General features: G+C 45.2%; 1 protein-coding gene across 4 annotated transcripts in view; it reads left to right on the top strand.

The window, feature by feature from the left end:
- The window catches only part of P4HA1 (prolyl 4-hydroxylase subunit alpha 1), a 299,327-nt gene that overhangs the window by 20,444 nt on the left and 261,585 nt on the right, over positions 1-17,298 (top strand). The window lies entirely within an intron of this gene.

Below are 17,298 nucleotides of genomic sequence, written 5' to 3'. Positions count from 1 at the left end.
GACTTTCAGAGCACAGTGCTGCCCTGGATTCGATCTTTTTTTGGAAGAGCCCTCAGTGGGTTTTTCTTCACCCGTTCTAATCTTCTAAACCCTTGGTTTGTGAGGGTGCCACGGGGCTGTGCCCTCAAGTCTGCTGCTTGGCCACCCTTATTGAGATCTAGGGAGTGAAGGTTGTTTCTTACACTGATGATACACAACTGCTCTTCTCATTTAGCGAATATTCAGATACAGCTTTTCTCAATTTTAAAGAGTGCTTAAAAGCCATTGCCAATTGGAAGGATGCCAACTTTTTAAAATTGAAAGCAGACAAAACTGAGGTGCTCTTCAGCCGGACGGCTTCTTCCCCCTATTACCCACCACCTTAACATCTGTTGGCCTGCTGAACTGAACCCATAGCCAGTAATGTCCGCTTTGGTTAGAAATTTAGGGATCATGTTTGATTCAGACCTTTCCTTTGCTACCCAAATCGGGCAGATATCATCGTCCTGCTTTCTGAAGCTAAGATCAGTCTAGAAGCTGTTGCATCCGTATATGGTAATGTCCCAAAAACAACGCTTTTGTGACATTGCGCTTGAATTACGCCACCGGCCTATATCTGGGTGCCCCTACTTTCCAGATTTTTTAAAATCTGATCATCCAGAATGTGGCAGCCAGGCTGATCTGATGGGTTCCCTTCCGTCCTTAAATCTCACTATGTTTGAAGCAGCTTTATTGGCTTCCCATTGCAAAGTGGGTTGAGTCTAAAGCCCTTACACAGGCGCTCAGAGGCAACGGGGCAAAGGCCCGGTATACCTGAGAAATAGACTTCACTCATGCCAACAGGAGAGATCCATGAGATCTAATCACCTTTTACTCTTGTGCATCCCGAGGATTGCTAAGGTTCACAGTGGTGGCTGGTCTTATTCGGCATTGATGGCTGGGCTTTGGAACACCGTGCCTATCCACCTTTGCATGGCGGAGTCTGACCACTGCTTCAGGAAGGATCTAAAAACCTAGTGCTTTAATCATGTGATATTGAACAGTTATACATGCAAATAGAATTTGGTGTACCCTGGCAAAAATGTGTGCACTGTTTGGATCGGGTGGAAACCATTGAACATGTTTTGTTTAGTTGTCCACTGTATAAATGTGCCAGACGTAAGTGGTTGAAACCCTATTGCAGGAATCTAGGGTTCTGGCACGATTACCCCCCCCCCCCCCCCCCCACAATAGCTTTTTGTATACTCTGCTCTGATACAAGCAGGTAAAATGTTTTCTGCTTGAGTAGATTAGCGGTGAGAGAAATAAGGAAATATCTGGGTCTCTACCTCTAGCAAATGTGCACTGTGGTCACGTGGCATTAAGTAAATCTGCAGCCCCTGGTTATCCTGGGTTGGAAAGCTTGGCCAGGATGATTGGTCTTAAATGTCTGTATGTTCCTCGTTTGCTGTAAAATTGTTGTGATTATATACCTTGTCCTCTGTCTTTATTTTGTCTTTATTGTAGTTCCGTTTATTGAATCTGCATTTTATTAATGCTATTGATTGGCAGCCTTTTGCTGGAATGCATTTCATATTGCATGGGGAGGCACATGAGTAGTTTTCTGTGTATTGCCTGTGGGGAGTGTCATTATGTGGTTCTCACACTTTTTATTTCTGCTGTTTCCAGCCTTGAAATTTTAGAGCATATGGTAATTTTGTGATGATGTATTTTGCTTTTATGGGTCTAGCTACTGAGATAGTATTTTGATGATGTGTTCGAGAATTGGTGCCAGTGCCCCTGGCTTATCTTGGTACAGCATGTGGATAAGGGCAGCGTCCCCAAAGTAGAGTGCATTGCATCCAGACACTGAAATGAGGAGAGTAAAGACAAAGCTACTTTTAGAAATTCAGCAAAGACTTTATTAGCAGGGGGCTGATGATCAGTTCTGTGTTACAACAGTGAAAATTGGGACTGCAGTTTCCGTTCAAGGTGAAGAAGATTAAAGTTGAGGCCTACTCTCTTCTATCTCAGATTATTACTTCAGAGAGGCTGCTGACTGCCAGGTGCATAAACCTTACTCTTGATTGTACTCATGTTGTGTATGCTGCAGTTTAGAGACAGCCCCTCTATTACCTGCTGTGAGAAGCATCGTTTTTCTCGAAGGTTGAGTTTTGGGAGCAGCTTGAGAAGAATGCTTGAAGTGCAACCACTCCAAACTGGTTCTGAACTCTGAGGCAATGGGTCCATATCCCCTGTCTAGAAAATATATAAAAGTGAAGCCCAAACCACCACTCTTATCTTCAGTTTCAGGTTCCTCCTATCAATGGAAGGGAGTTCTCCACAGAATACTTGAATGACTGCTGTATCACTAGTGTTTGCGTCTGCCTGGCAGTCCCAGCTGTCAAGGGACATCACCTGTAATCTGCACATTCTACTGGATACTGCCTGCCTACTGAGAAAGGGAAAAGTATGTCACTGTAGGAGCAGAGACTGTTGGGGGAGAAGCCTACTATGTACCTTCTAGCCTGAGAATCACCCAGAGAAAATTGGACTGGGATTTCAAGAGCAGCCAGTGATGTAGAGGTTCTATCAGTCAGTCTGTGGTTTCCGGTGAGGACTTCAAAAATGTATGTACAACTGCCTATTGGCCTGGGTCCGGGCTGCCCATACCTTGCCTTCTGTGTCATTCCAGGTTGGGGGTTGCAGCTGCCCTGCCAGGGTACTGGCCTAAGTGGAGCTGCTTGACTGGATGTGTACTAGTCATGGGTTTGGCTCCAACTACTATGATGTGCATCATCTCGTGTTGGGGATGCAACAGCTGCGACACACATCTGCTCCAGAGCTGGGGTTAGCTACGCTTGCCAGGAGCATCTGTACAGCAGGACCAAGGCCCGCTGACTGACCCCTGACTATCTGGGGTGACTGTGCTCCAAGTGGACATGCTGCACCAACTTACCAGATGACTGCCTCTGAAACTGCACTGGATCACTGCAGGCTTTCACACGTGGTTGGATTGAGCAGCTAAGCCCATCGTAAAGGAAGCGCAAAGGACCGAAGACGGATTTCCTACCCACTACGACACTGGGGTTAAGAATCCGAGTAAAAAGTGACTGACTACACTTAAGATTAACGAGGAAATGTAATCTGCAGTTAAACCTTATTCGTGCTTGTACCATTGATTGTCTGGAAGACTGATCCAACCTGTGTCACCTGGGTGGGAACGAGCACTAGGCAAGGGAGATTGGGCGGTTAAGGTGTGTGGCGCCTGGGTGAGAATCCTTCTTGAGGGTATCACACTGTATGCAGGATTAACTTGTGTAGGATTGAGTAGTCTGTGTAATTAAAGTTCTTTCCTTTTCCAAAAGATTAGGACTTGGCTGGACATTAACATTGTCTCTGTTGGTAGATTGGGTTCTGAGCTTGTGCACCCTCCCACTACTTGCCTGTGGAGCATTTGATAGCTGACCCTTGCTAGCCTTAGAGTCAAGCGCAGAAAGGCTTTCACATAGTCAGTTTTGCAGAGTCACAGTATGATGAACCCTCAGGACACAAGTGGCAAACAACTGCAACCACCATGGGAGGGACCATAGCCCATGTGCCCTGTGCTCCCTCCCCACACAGGGTCTGATAAGCTCTTCAAATACCCTTTAGAAGCTTGCTACCCATCATCACTCGCCTGAACCTCATGCCAGAGGTCTAAAGGGTATTGAACTGATATTTCTATTCTGCCGGTTGCTTTTTGGTGCTGTTCAACAGAATTGCTCATTGGTCCTCTGAACATTTCACTGCCATGCACAAGACATGTTTGATCTCTTGAGGTCCTCAAGACGGAGGTTTCTGGTCAGCCAGTTACCCTCAGCCCATCTGTCATTCTACAGCTGCTCAAGTCTTTCTTCACGGAAAGAGCTGGATGCCGCAGCACTTACCTAGGAATGGGAAGTTCATTTTTGTTCACCTCACGTTTGGTCAACCAGAGATTTTCTGTCCTCTCCTGAGTTCCAGGAGAGGGATAGATGCCTCAGTCCTCACAAGCCTTGCTGTCGTTTCTTGCCTATAGACAACACCCTTGGGCAGTAAACCTTAGGGCTTCTCTCCTCCAGCTGCTTTATCATGGGTCAGGAAACAGTCAAAGAGGGGGAGGACACCTGGTGTCATCTTCGCTTCTGTGGTATCACCTGTGGGGGGGAGAGGTTGTGGGGGGGGGGGGGGGTCATTCTTCTGTGTGTTACCCACTTTTAATAATAAACACATGTAGTGTGTAAATGCCTTCTAATATGTATATTGTCACCAATCTCTGTAGTGTCCTTTTGACTACAGAGCCAAATGGCCCCACTCAAACTAATGGCCATTGGAGAAAAGTAAATGATCATGCAGTGTGCATGGAGTATATGGAATTCCTCTGCCTCCATGTCTCTCATACTGAATCCACAACTGGAAAGCCTAAAAAGAATATAATCAATTACCAGATTAACGTCTTCACCCCTTCATCCCCCAAAAAAACACCTTGTATCATTAAGTCTGTTAAGAAAAACACTCAACTTCTGGCCCGAAAGATGGAGCCTCTGTAGTGCCACCTATCTTCATTACAAAAAGAATTCTGCACCCTTCTGTACATTTGACCATAACAACTAAACCATGTTGTTCCTGATTAATTTTGAAATCATGGTAAATATTCCGTTATTTTTAGGAACTGCTGCTGAGCAAACCAGTGCAGTTTTTTTGTGCTTCCTTTTTATTCAGCCATGTCTCCGGCTGAACAATTTCTCAGTTCTCATTAGTTTAGTATTTTACCTTTCTTAATTGGGTTATTCTGCTCCCCCTCCTGCCTTACTGCTGTGTTCATCAACCAATAAAGGGAAAAGTAAGAGGAGCAAAAAGACAAACATAAGAGAAGCAAGCATTGGCAAAGCCGGCAGGTCTTGCTGTTTAACCCCTTGCGTGCTGTGGACGTAATGGTTACATCCTCTGCAGCACTGCTCGGGTGCGAAGGACATAACCGTTACGTCCTTCACCTGCATCCCCCTCCCATGAGAAGGGATGAAAGGGGAATCGCTTTCACCCCAACCCCCACCCGCCCCCTCCAGTGACGTCTGATGAACTTCACTGGAGGTAAAATGAGGAATATTTTTTTTCTGCCACCCCTCCCCGCGTATCTTCCTGTTTTAATTAGGCTGAGACATCAGGGAGTTTGAGTGTTTTTTGTTTTTGTTTTAAAAACAAAAAAAAATGAAGGGGGGTGACCCCTTGAGCAAGGGTCACTACCCTTGGGGGCAATTATTTATGAGGCCTTTTTTCCCCTCTAAGGGGCAGATCGGCCTATTTTAATTGGGCCGATCTGCCCCCAGGTGAGGCAGAAGTAACTAGGCACCAGGGATAATTTTGTAAAAAATTTGTTTTTATTTTTTAAAAAAAAGTTTATAGGGGGTGTGGAGCGACCTCTTGAGCAAGGGTCGCTCCCCTGGGGGGCAAATTCTTTTTAGGCCATTTCTGCCCCCCCCTTGGGGGCAGATCGGCCTATTTTTATTAGGACAATCTGCCCCCAGGGATTTATTTTGTGTGCTAATTTCATGCAAGAGGAGCGACCCCTTAGGGAAATTCATTTTAGGCTGTTTCTGCCTGGGGTGGGTGTTTTGTTTAAGGGGGCAGCCCCTTGGGCAAGAGTCACTCCACATGGGGGCACATTACTGTTGGCCATTTCTTGCCCCCTTGGGGGCAGATAGGCCTATTTTTGTAAGGCCCTTCTGCCCCAAGGGAAGATTTTTTTTTTTTTTTTATAAAGAGGGTATGGTAATACCCTCACCCCAAATAAATGGAGACAAAGTTGTTCTGCCCACCGGTGGGTAGATGGGGCAGTTACCCCCGATCCACTCCCCAGGGGGGCATAAAGCCTACTAGATGCCAGGGAATGAAAAAAAAAAATATATAGTGGGGTGGTGGCTAACAACCAGTATGGGCATTTGTACCGGTGCGGTGATCCCACACAGAAATGTGGGAAAAATGTTTTTTTTTTAAGCAAAATTTGAGGCTTGCTGAGGATTCTGGGTAAAAAACAGAGCGATCCACATATGTCAGACCACCCTGGAGTCCCATGGATGTTTAGTTTTCAGAAATGTTTTGGTTTGGTAGGTTTCCCTAGATGGCTGCTGAGCCCAGGACCAGAAACCCCAGTACCCCTCGAACCACACACACACAAAAGCAGGTAGTTTGTATTTGGTAATTTTGATGTGTCTACATAATGTTTTGGGGCATTTCCTGTCACGGCTACTAGGCCTAGCCATACAAGTGGGGTACCATTTCCATCAGGAGACCTGGGGGATCACTGGGTAGAAGGAAGTTTGTGTCTCCCCTCAGATTCATAACTTTGCAGCTCCAAAATAAGAGGAAAAAGTTAATTTTTTGCTAAATTGTGAGGCTTGCAAAGGATTCTGTGTAACTGAACCTGGTCAGAGCCCCACAAGTTATGTAATCCTGGATTTCCCTAGGAGTGTAGTTTAAAAAAAATGCACAGGTTTGATAGGTTTCCCTAGGTGCTGGCTGAGCTAGATGCCAAAATCCGGAGCTAGGCACTTTCCATAATACACGTCCGATTTCAATGTAAAAATGTGATGTGTCCATGTTGCATTTTACTGTTGCGAGCATTAAGCCTACCCATGCAAGTGAGGTACCATTTTTATCGCGAGACTTGGGGGAACACAGAATATCAAAACAAGTGTTATTGCCCCTAGTCTTTCTCTACATTTTGTCCTTCCAAATGTGAGACAGTGTGTAAAAAAAGACACGTATTTGAGAAATGCCCTGTAATTTATGCTAATATGGGGACCCCGGAATTCAGAGATGTGCAAATAACCACTGCTTCTCAGCACCTTATCCTGTGCCCAATTTGGAAATACAAAGATTTAATTATACATATTTTTCACTCTTTATATTTCAAGAAATGATTTGCTGTATACCTGATATACAATGAAAGCCCATTGCACTGTGCAGCTCCTTTATTGGCTCTGGGTACCTACGTGTCTTGATGACCCTACAAACCCTATATATCCCTGCAACCAGAAAAATCCAGCAGAAGTAACGGTATATTGCTTTTGAAAATCTGACATCGCAGAAAAAAAGTTAGAGTAAAACGTGGAGAGAAATGGCTGGTTTTTTTTTTTTTTTTCCACCTCAATTTCAATTTTTTTATTTATTTCAGCTGTTACTGTCTGTAGGAAAACCTTGTAGGATCTACACAAATGGCCTCTTGCTGAATTCAGAATTATGTCTAATTATTAGAAATGTTTAGCTTTCCGCGATCTAGCATTGGTTTCACACCCATTTCTGTCACTAACTGGAAGGAGGCTGAAAGCATAAAAGAATTGTGAAAATGGTGTATGTCCCAGTAAAATGCTAAAATTGTGTTGAAAAATGTGGTTTTCTGATTCAAGATTCCCTGAAAGCTGGGACGATGGTGATTTTAGCACTGCAAACCACACAGGCTTTCTTCTGCAGCCTTTTTCCCCCATTTAAAAAATAAATAAATTGCTGTTTTTTGGCTAATTTCTTGGTCTCCTCCAGGGGAACCCACAAACTCTGAGTGACTCTAGAAACCCAAGGATGTTGGGGGGGAAAAAAAGGACGCAAATTTGGCATGGGTAGCTTATGTGGACAAAGTTATGAGGGCCTAAGTGCGAACTGCCCCAAATAGCCAAAATAAGTACTGGCACCTGAGGGGGAAAATGCCTGGCAGCGAAGGGGTTAAAAGCCAAGAGGGCCTATTAGTTTTGCTGATGCTTTTCTATCTATGCTGTTGTGCAGTGGCAAAAGAGAAAAGGCACAATGATGTGTACACGTCCTAATGGTACAGTGGCCCAGAGTGACAACATACACATATGCATGCGTCACCCGCATGTGCATGCATACGGCTTGAAGCGCTGCTTCTGCCATTGTTTGTATTTTGTTTCCCCTATTAACCTTTCAAAAACAGTGGATGTCTATTGTGAAGTGGTAAATCTGAAATAAAAAATGAATAAAATGTACACAAAAAAGCATGTTGAAAGTTGGTCCTGGGAGAAAATGGCAGCTTCTGCCAAACCTCCCTGAAAAGGAAAAAAAAAAGTAACAGGAAAGGTCTGAGGAGCATCGGAGAAGCGGGTTGAATAGGCAACCCAAAGCTGCTGAGCGGTGGTGACAGTGAATGGATAGGTGTGTTTAAAAAAAAAAAAAAAAAAAAAAACAGGTAAAGAAGCAGCAGAGCATGGTGGGAGAAATTATCATGAAACCAGAAAAGGAATGCTACTGAGGCAGGACAAACAAGGAATTGTGGTAAAGAAAAAGGCATGGGACATAGAGAGAAACCTTTCATTGGGAGCACCCACACAAGGCAGGTAACATCCAACAGAAGGAAAGAAACTTCTGTGGAATTTAGAACATGTGATGAACAGCAACACAATGTGAACCAATCTTGAAAGGCGTAATTCAAGATAAGGAAAGTTCCAAACATGAAAAGATAACTGTCTGAAATACACTTACATACAAAAAGAAATACCACCACATTACTGCGAATCGGTAACAAAACAATTGAAAAAGATTCAGTGAAATGAGATGACAGGCCACCCAGTCAAGAGCAATGGCTGACCCAAAACTCACTATGCGTCAATTATAATGTGTTAGTAACAATAGGTCTTCAGCAGCAAACAGCTCAGGATGTCTGCAGGTGAGACCTAAAAGGAGGACATGCAGTAGGAAAAAATTAAAGTTGAGACCCCGTTCTTCTCAACATTTCCTCCCTCATCAGCTGTGCTCCCACAACTTGAGGGAAGCCCTTCTATTCCATCTCATTATCATCACCAGTTACACTACATATCCTTGCAACTAAATTCAAAATGCATCTAGAGAGGAAACCTTTTGGAAAAAACAAAGATTTTTATTGTATAAATCTGTTCTATCTCGTGCTTGCTTACTGTATACTACAATCAAGTCAAGATTTTTATGAAGTAAATATTTGAGGCATCATCTCTTGTGTCATCATTTAGCAGTTCTTCCAAGCCTCTGACCTCATTGAAGATTACATCTTTCCTTCTGGTCTTCAGCCACTAGTAAATGTGCGTGTGCGTGTGTGTGTGTGTGTGTGTGTATATGTGTGTGTATATATATATATATATATATATATATATATTTTTTTTAGCATGCATTACTTTTGGTGTTGGAGAACCTATGACTTAGTTTATTTATTTTTGTACCAACAGTTGGAGTGATCAATGTTTTTTTTTAATGGAATATGTTGTGTTAACATTTGTGAACCATAGCTGTTCAGCTTCAAGATTGGAACTATTTAACAATTAAAAAAGAGTATATGTCCCAACTTCTGGACAGCAAATTGTAAAAATGGTGTTGATCTTAGTGAAGACTGAGCCTTGCGCTTCGTTTTTCCAATATTTAGATATTATATGGGTTATTTTGTAAACCTGAGGTAAAGTATACTACGTTTTATTACTCCATTTTATCTCCAGTTTCCCAGTGGAATCACAGGAGCCAGATTACTCTTAATATTTGACAGAGCAACACAATACATAGCAATTACTTGAACCATGTAGGTATAGCTCAACTAGTGTTTGTACACCTGCACAATACTACACCTGCTTTTAGTTGGTTAGTGCAGTAATACACCACTGTGAATGCTGCATCCATCGAACCTTTAGTAGAGTGGTATAATAGTCATGGACTCCTAAGAGTCTAAGAAAGGGGCATTCTTTCTCTAGCTCTGCTGTGCTCTGGAGGTGGTTATGAGTGTAGCTGGGCTTTATCAATGCAGTAGAGCACAAGTTAATAAATTTTTGCTTCTCTCATTACTAAATATATTTAGTAATCTAGTATGAAATATATAGGTGCAACTTTCAGCCAGATCACAACTAGGATGATGGGATACTGAAATATCCAACTGATTTAGATGCGTAAACTCCAGTGGAAATAACTTGGAGTGTATTCTTCTTATTTGGTGGTGATCACCACATCAGAAAAAGTATGAATGCATTTCAATACCCTGTAAGATGTCCATTTTGATTCATGACTTTATTCAGAATTCTCCAAAAATCGTGTTTATTTTGCATAAACCTTTTGTGCAAAAGTTATTCTTATTCAGTCATGTTTGTCGCAGAGTATAGGCATCTTGTCTTATTTCACATAACAGGGAAGTGACATTTCAGGAAAAATGCTTGACTCCATTACAGCTCAAAGTAAAGTTTGCTTTTTCTGATGGATACAACTACCTGTGGATTCCTCACCTATTGAATACTCCCATTGCGCCAGCATTCGACGGAAATCTTCTTCCTAGCTTCTGCACGTCGACGAGGACGTCACAATTGCCCACGCGACGCCGTCTGACGTCATACAGGCAATAAGAGGTCCTCGCCGACGTGCCAAAGTCAGTTCCCTTTTTTCCGTGCCATTCGAACGACGGTTATTCTTCGAGGGAGCTACTGTTACTACTCGACGTAGTTACAGTTATTTTTGCTGTTTTCGCTTTGTGACAGTTTACAATGTCGCAAAGAAAGTCTGGATTCAAGCCCTGCAACGAGTGCGGTGGCAGGATGTCGGTTACGGACCCACATTCTGACTGTTTGTGGTGTCTTAGTTCCGACCACGACGTTGACAAATGTGACTCTTGTCAACGGATGAATCCAAAGGCCTTGAAAGAGCGAGAAGCAAAGCTCTTTTTGGCGAAGTCGAAGAAAAAGGAGAAAAGACATCATCGCAAGTCGTCTTCACTGAAGTCGCATCGGCGTCATCGGGACTCCCGGTGCCGTCGAATCCCGACGCCGGTCAAGTAGGGAGAGGTCGCGATCGAGGTCACCTTCGACTCGACGTCGGAAGACTTGGGAAGTGAGTCCCACCATCTCTCCCCAACCGCAGACGCAGTTAGCATCTCTGACTTCCCCGACTTTGCCGACGTCGCCTGTGAATCCTCCTCCTGTGTTCGAGGTTCCTCGGCGTCAAGAGTTTTCTCCAGCTTTGAAAACGTCTGGACCGGCGTCGATGTCTCCTCGAACCCAGGCTCCTCAGTACCCGGCTTTCCCGGCCCCTGGAGCCGATAGTTCCGCATTCTTGAATGCAGTGTTCTCCATCTTTCAGCAGATGGACCGGCTGGTCCTTCGGGCCCTTTGGCCTTCAATATGGGTGCTCCGGCTCCGTTACGACCGGCACCTTTTATGCCCTTTCTTCCCACGGGAAATGTGGGCTCGGCGCCGGCATCGGCGCCTATGGCATCAGCATCTCCGCCAGTGACGCTGAGTAGACCTGTGGTACCGGCGCCGGAACAGTCTTCTGTCCGTCCTTCTCCTCGTTCGGCGCCGAAGAAATCTATGGCGCCGTTACATCCGGCGTCTGATGGATCCGAGGAGTGGCGTCAGGCTTCGACGTCTGCTGAAGCCATGTCGATGCCGAGGATAGAGGAAAGACTACATTCGAGGAGGCTTGCTCTTCGCCTCCTTGAGGAACAAGAATATCGGAGACAGACAGAAGAAGGTGAGATTGAGGAATCTCGAAGATCTCCATGGCTTAGACACGGCTAATGGTCTGGACACCTCTCCTGAATGGGACTTGTCATCACCTGGAGAGTATACGGAGGAGGCTGCAACATTTCATTCCATCATCAGGAAAGCAGCTGACTTTTTAGACCTCCCTTTGCCGGTGTCGGAGCCTAACCCGAACATTTTAACGGTAGTGTTGCATCCTGCCTCAACATCTGCAGAGCCGCTTCTGACTTTTAATGAGGCCTTGTTGGATCCAGTCATGGAGATTTGGAAGAAGCCGGTGTCATCTTCGGCGGTGAATAGATCTGTGGCTCGAAGATATCGAGTGGCTCCTGCTGGCTTCCTCTCCAGGCACCCAACTACTGAAAGCCTGGTGGTTCAAGCTTCATGCTCAGCCCGGTCTGCCCCAGAATCATTCCCAGTTGTGCCCTCAGATAGAGACTCTAAGAAAATGGACATTTCATCAAAGAAGGCTTTTTCGTCATGTAGCATGGCTTTGAAATCCACTAGTGCTACCTGTATTTTAGGGAGATACATTTACGCCCTGATGGACGAAATAAAAAGGTCTCATACTGAAGTGCCCCAAGAACTAATGAGCCTGGTTTCTGATGCTCAAGCTGCGGCAACCCAAGTGATTCAATCTGGGTTAGATACGACTGACTCTGTTGCCAGGGCTATGGGTACTGCTGTAGCTACAAAGAGGCAAGCCTGGCTTCGTAGCTCTGGTTTCTCTTTTGATGTACAGTCGACCCTCTTGGTCCTTCCTTTCGATGTCGATAGACTTTTCGGCTCCAAGGCTGACTCCGCTCTAGAGAGGTTCAAGGAGAGTAGGGCCACTGCGAAGTCTTTAGGCTTGCAAGCCACTTCTTCTGCTTCTTCCAGACTTTTTAGGAGGTTTCAAGGATTTGGTCATGGTTCCTCCTCCTCCTCCTCCTCCTCCTCCTCCTCCTCCTCCTCCTCCTCCTCCTTTCGAGGGAGATTCCAGCATCAACCCGCCTCTGCTCTCTCCTATAGATCTTACAGAGGGAGGGGTATGGTCTGAACCAGAGGAGCCACCCAGCAGCACTCTGCCTCTTGCTCATCCTCTGGAGGGGTGCAGCATGGGAAGCAGCCTTAGACTTCCACCAATTCCTTCTCACTCCACTCCTGTAGGGGGGAGGTTACTGAACTTTCTCCACAAGTGGGAGGTTATAACATCAGACTCCTGGGTCACCAGCATTGTGGGGAAAGGCTATGCCCTTCCCTTTCGGGAGTTTCCGCCCCCCATCCCGCCCCGCCCTTCCTACTGTTCAGAAGAGCACCTCCTGTTACTAGAGCAGGAGGTTCAAGTCCTCCTTTTAAAGGGTGCAGTGGAGTTGGTTCCAGAGCAGGAGAGGGGTCATGGTTGTTACTCAAGATACTTCCTGATCCCCAAGAAGGATGGTCGGTTGAGGCCAACCATGGACCTGAGGATCTTGAATTGGTTCCTCAAACAGGAGAAATTCAAGATGCTGACCCTAGCTCAGGTGCTTTTGGCGCTGAACAATGGAGATTGGATGGTGTCTGTCGACTTGCAGGATGCTTACTTTCATATCCCGATACTCAAGTCGCACAGGAAGTATCTCCGGTTTGTGGTGGGGTCGCAGCACTATCAGTTTGCAGTCCTCCCGTTTGGTATTACTTCAGCACCTCGAGTCTTCACAAAAGTGATGTCGGTGGTTGCGGCAGAGCTCAGAAGGAAGGGGATAGCCGTATTTCCTTATCTGGACGACTGGTTGATCAAAGCCAAGTCTCCGGAGCTCGTGTTGCATCACCTACAGTCGACAACCCAGTTGTTGTTAGACCTGGGTTTTTCAGTGAATGTGCCCAAATCTCACCTAGAGCCCTCTCAGTGCCTCCTGTTCATAAGGGCAGTACTGGATACAACGTTGAATCGTGCCTTTCCTCCGCCTCAGCGGATTCAGGACATTCAGACATTGGTTCCAATGTTTCGAAGTGGAGCGGTCGTTCCAGTCCTCAAGGTCCTATATCTGCTCGGTCTGTTCGCTTCTTGCATTCTGTTGGTCACTCACGCTCGCTGGCACATGAGGGCTCTTCAGTGGTGCCTCCGGAAGCATTGGTCTCAACACAAAGGAGATCTCAAAGGATCGGTAAAGATCTCCGCTGCTGCGGATTTAAAATGGTGGATTGCGGACGGCAATCTTTCCCAAGTAAAGCCGTTCTCGCAACCTCCGCCGGTGACCACAGTAATAACGGATGCTTCCACTCTAGGGTGGGGAGCTCATCTGGGGGACCTGGAGATCAAAGGTCTTTGGTCTCCAGTAGAACAGATGTTTCATATAAATCTGTTGGAGTTGCGGGCTGTACGTCTTGCACTCAAGGCCTTCCTCCCATCCCTTCGCGGTCAGTCGGTTCAGGTCCTGACGGACAATACTACCGCAATGTGGTATATAAACAAACTGGGAGGTGTAGGGTCTTATCTTCTCTGCAGAGAAGCTCTGCAGCTTTGGTCCTTGGCAAAGGACCATCTGATTTGTTTGGTAGCAAATCATCTGGCCGGAGTCTTGAACGTGCGTGTGGATACTCTGTCGCCATTTCTTGACCGATCACGAGTCGCTTCTCCATCCGGATCAAGTCCGTCTAATCTTCCAGATGTGGGGGTTTCCTCAGATAGATCTGTTTGCCACTCGGGAGAACTCGCACTGCCCGTTATTCTGCAGCCTCCAGTATCCGGTACAAGGAGCGTTGGGGGACGCGTTTCAGGTGACCTGGTGCGGCCAGTTGCTTTACGTGTTTCCCCCCCCCCCCCCCCCATACCCTTGATTCCTCGAGTTTTGAGGAAAATTCGGCAAGACCGGGCTCATGTCATCTTAATAGCTCCGGATTGGCCAAGGAGGGTATGGTACACGGACCTTCTCCAACTCTCACTATGCCCTCTGCTCTGTCTCCCTCTCAGGGCCGACCTCCTCTCGCAGTCGCAGGGGCAGGTTTTACACCCCCACCTTCAGAGCCTGCACCTTCATGCCTGGAGATTGAACGGGGCAACCTGAGTTCCTTTTCTCTCCTGCCTGACGTAGTGGATGTTATTCTATCTACGCTAATAGGTGGGCTAAATTTGTGAATTGGTGTGGAGAGAGGCAAATTGACCCCTTACGTGCCCACTTATCAGATATCTTGTCTTTTGCTTTGTCTCTGGCACAGAGGGGTTGAGCAGTGGCTACAGTCAAGGGTTATTTATCTGCCCTGTCAGCCTTTCTATGTCTTCCGGACCAGCCTTTTCTATTCAAATCCCCTATAGTACTTAGATTTTTAAAAGGTCTCATTAACAAATTTCCTCCCACTCCTTTCATTATGCCTCAGTGGGATTTAAATCTAGTCTTAACATTTCTTTTGGGTTCACCGTTTGAGCCTATGCATTCTTGCCCTTTTAAGGTTATTAGTCCTAAAGACTGTTTTCCTTGTTGCAATTACTTCCGCAAGAAGGGTGAGTGAGCTGCAGGCTCTTTCTGTTAGACCCCCTTACACATCTGTTTATGGGGACAAGGTGGTGTTGTGGACCAAGGCTGCTTTCCTACCGAAGGTTGTTTCACCCTTTCATATGGCCCAAACGATTACTCTTTCCTCGTTTTATCCTCCACCTCATCCTTCGAAAGAAGAAGAAAGACTACACCGCTTAGACCCGAGGAGAGCGCTAAGCTTCTATGTGGACAGAACGAAGGATTTCAGGTTGGAGGATCAGCTCTTCATCGGGTACGTAGGAAAGAGGAGAGGAAGGGCAGTCCACAAGAGAACACTCCAGGTGGGTCATTCTTTGCATTAAAATGTGTTACTCTTTAGCAAAGAAGGAACCCCCTGATGGTATAAGAGCTCATTCCACCAGAGCTAAGTCGGCCTCTTCGGCCTTGGCTAGGGGTGTTCCTGTGGTCGACATCTGCAAGGCCGCAACTTGGTCATCCCTCCACACTTTTGCGAAGCATTACTGCTTGGATTCTGAGGTTAGGAGGGATGGCCATTTTGCACGGTCAGTGCTGCAGGATTTCTTGGTTTGACCATTCAGGCACCCTCCACTGAGTGCGGTACTGCTTTGGGACTCTATTCAATAGGTGAGGAATCCACAGGTAGTTGTATCCATCAGAAGAACGAGTTACTTACCTTCGGTAGCGACTTTCCTGGTGGATACATTAGCTACCTGTGGATTCCTCACGATCCCACCCACCTCCCCGTTGCCTGTCTGGTCTAACCAAGTTGTTCTTGGGTGTGCTCCTCTTGGTTTGTGAGGGCTTGTACATATACTGTGTATATATTTATTTATTTATTTATTGAAGGAAAAAAAAAAGAGGATCTTGAATTTTTGGAATGATATGTTTATCTACAATATTATTAAACATTGTTATTTGATTGTCTCAATGGCCTATTAGTCTCAGGCACGTAAAAAAATGTTGGTACTGACGTCGGCACGTCGGTGAGGACCTCTTATTGCCTGTATGACGTCAGACGGCGTCGCGTGGGCAATTGTGACGTCCTCGTTGACGTGCAGAAGCTAGGAAGAAGATTTCCGTCGAATGCTGGCGCAATGGGAGTATTCAATAGGTGAGGAATCCACAGGTAGCTAATGTATCCACCAGAAAAGTCGCTACCGAAGGTAAGTAACTCGTTCTTTAGACTTCAATTCAGAATTGAATATAATAATTGTTTCTTTACAACACGAGTCTTAGACCACCTACATATTCTTTAAGTCCCATTTAAGCAACGTTCCCAGCCTGTGAGAAACTGTCTGTGAATTATTGGAAAAATTAAAAAACTGGGAAACTCCATTGGAGGAAATCAAATCATGGAATGTAAGTTTTAATGTGAAACAATTGTAAGGAAATAGCAATAAATCGAAAATTAAAGATAACTTTTTAGAGGAAAGATCATTTTAAGGAAAAATCCAAAATCACATTAAACCTGGGTGGGGTTATTGGTAATGAGGAGTTTTTGGTTTCATGGATGTTTGATGTTTAGGGGTAAACAGGCTTTCGAGGTCAGGAGTGGGTGGGGTTTAGGGCTCACAGATGAGTGCAGTTTAGCGCTGAAAAGTGGTTTACCAATGCTTTGGTTAAAGTGGGAGATTTGTCTTACTATTTTTCTCTGCCACAGTTTCTTAAACTGAATTTAGCATACCCGTTCACATCACTCTTCAAGAAAACAGCAGATTTCACTGAAGAGAATTGTCATTTATATCCAGAGCGGACAATAAACAAGCATTTGCAATGCAGTGGTTCCCCTGTTTGCTTGAGTTAGAGCTATTAGTGTTGTAAATTTCTAAATGGACTTTTATTGGCACATAAATTGAAAATGAAAAGTAAAACAGTTGACATAAGCGAGCTGATTCAAAAGAAAAAAGTTCACTCTCAGTCAAACATATTTGCAAACGTGCAATTATCTGTGTAACAGGGTTGTGTCCAAGGTGGTAGCAAAAACGCCCCAAGGAGGGACAAACATAAAGCATTTACCAGTGATAACAAAGGATTTTTGAAAGGCAAGTCCATGAAGGAGAGTGATAGTGATGGGCATGCAGTGGGCATGGTTAAAAGCCCACAGATAGATTACGACAGGTCAAAGCACTTGCGCACTTGACCTAAAAACATGGATTTTTGCTAGCCTCTGCCTAAACAATACTTGATTTGTTGAATGTATATTGTTTTGTTCCAGGCAAATGATGATTAAATGACTACTGATTTGTGACCTCTACAGTGCAACATTCATACGAAAATTTAAATGTAGGATTAATGTATACTAATTGAATAGGGGAATAGTATCGGGAGGCCAAGTATTCTTAAACGTTTCTTAAACGAAGTTGCAGAGTTGT

Source organism: Pleurodeles waltl, chromosome 6 (assembly GCF_031143425.1).
Source record: "Pleurodeles waltl isolate 20211129_DDA chromosome 6, aPleWal1.hap1.20221129, whole genome shotgun sequence".
Classification (NCBI taxonomy): domain Eukaryota; kingdom Metazoa; phylum Chordata; class Amphibia; order Caudata; family Salamandridae; genus Pleurodeles; species Pleurodeles waltl.
Note: the sequence above shows the minus strand (reverse complement) of the source record. Positions and strands in the feature narration are given on the sequence as shown.